The 1,951-nt window shown below is 43.9% G+C and overlaps 1 non-coding gene across 1 annotated transcript; it reads right to left on the bottom strand.

Annotated features, from left to right (window-relative positions):
• Positions 1-456: 456 nt before the first annotated feature.
• On the bottom strand, positions 457-529 carry trnak-cuu (transfer RNA lysine (anticodon CUU)). Its single transcript has one exon. It is a non-coding gene; the product is annotated as a tRNA-Lys (tRNA).
• Between the last annotated feature and the right edge of the window lie 1,422 nt (positions 530-1,951).

The following is a 1,951-nucleotide window of genomic DNA, read 5'->3' as shown; positions in this document are numbered from 1 at the left end:
ACCTTGGGGGGGGAAAAAAAAACAGTAAAAGGGAATATTATTTGAATGGGGAGAAATTACAACATGCTGTGGTGCAGAGGGACCTGGGGGTCCTTGTGCATGAAACTCTTTTGGAGTTTACCTGTAAAACATAAACATTAATCGGTGCCACCCGACCTGGATGACACACCAGACATTTACAAGGCCCCCTTTTTTTTTCTTTTTTGTGTTTTTTTTTTGTGTTTTTCTTTTTTTTGGGGTTTTTTTTTGGGCACTAAAATCATATTTTTTTCCTCCAGTGCCCCCTATAAAAGGGGAGGGGGACACTAAAAGCACCGGCAATTAAAACAAATTAAACTTTAAAACGTAAAATCAAATTAAAATTTGGTTGCCGGGCGTGATGATGCACTCCAGTCCCTCCGGTGCCCACCTCTCGCGGAAGGCCGCGAGCGTACCGGTGGACAAAAGAAATGTCATCGCCCAACGTGGGGCTCGAACCCACGACCCTGAGATTAAGAGTCTCATGCTTTACCGACTGAGCTAGCCTGGCTCCCAAAAGGTTAGTTTGCAGGTGCAGCAGGTAATCAGGAAGGCAAATGAATGTTGCCCTTCATTGCGAAAGGGATGGAGTACAAAAGCAGGGAGGTGTTGCTGCAACTGTATAAGGTATTGGTAAGGCCGCACCTGGAGTACTGCGTGCAGTTTTGGTCACCTTACTTCAGGAAGGATATACTAGCTTTGGAAGGGGTACTGAGACGATTCACTAGGCTGATTCGAGAAATGAGGGGGTTAACTTATGATGATAGATTGAGTAGACTGGGTCTTTACTCCTTGGAGTTCAGAAGGATGAGGAGTGATCTTATAGAAACATTTAAAATCATGAAAGGGATCGACAAGATAGAGGCAGAGAGGTTGTTTCCATTGGTGGGGGAGACTAGAACTAGGGGGCACAGCCTCAAAATACGGAGGAGCCAATTTAAAACCGAGTTGAGAAAAAATTTATTCTCCCAGAGGGTTGTGAATCTGTGGAATTCTCTGCCCAAGGAAACAGTTGAGGCTGGCTCATTGAATGTTTTCAAGTCAAAGATAGATAAATTTTTAAGCAATAAGGGAATTAGGGGTTACGGGGAGAGGGCGGGTAAGTGGAGCTGAGTCCACGACCAGATCAGCCATGATCTTATTGAATGGCGGAGCAGGCTCGAGGGGCTAGATGGCCTTCTCCTGTTCCTAATTCTTATGTTCTTATGTTCTTATGATCATTTTCCAACATTCTATTGACTCTGGATCAATTCCTATGGACTGGAGGGTAGCTAATGTAACCCCACTTTTTAAAAAAGGAGGGAGAGCGAAAACACGGAATTATAGACCGGTTAGCCTGACATCGGTGGTGGGTAAAATATTGGAATCAATTATTAAACATGAAATAGCAGCGCATTTGGAAAGCAGTGACAGGATCGGTCCAAGTCAGTATGGATTTATGAAAGGGAAATCATGCTTGACAAATCTTCTGGAATTTTTTGAGGATGTAACTAGTAGAGTGGACAAGGGAGAACCAGTGGATGTGGTGTATTTGGACTTTCAAAAGGCTTTTGACAAGTTCCCACACAAGAGATTAGTGTGCAAAATTAAAGCACATGGTATTGGGGGTAATGTATTTAAGTGGATAGAGAACTGGTTGGCAGACAGAAAGCAGAGAGTCGGAATAAATGGGTCCTTTTCAGAATGGCAGGCAGTGACCAGTGGGGTGCTGCAGGATTCAGTGCTGGGACCCCAGCTATTTACAATATACATCAATGATTTAGATGAAGGAATTGAATGTAATATCTCCAAATTTGCAGATGACATTAAGCTGGGTGGCGGTGTGAGCTGTGAGGAGGATGCTAAGAGGCTGCAGGGTGACTTGGACAGATTAGGTGAGTGGGCAAATGCATGGAAGATGCAGTATAATGTGGTAAATGTGAGGTTATCCACT

This window comes from Pristiophorus japonicus, chromosome 7, assembly GCF_044704955.1.
Source record: "Pristiophorus japonicus isolate sPriJap1 chromosome 7, sPriJap1.hap1, whole genome shotgun sequence".
In the NCBI taxonomy this organism is placed as follows: domain Eukaryota; kingdom Metazoa; phylum Chordata; class Chondrichthyes; family Pristiophoridae; genus Pristiophorus; species Pristiophorus japonicus.
This window is presented reverse-complemented; position numbering and strand designations above follow the sequence as displayed.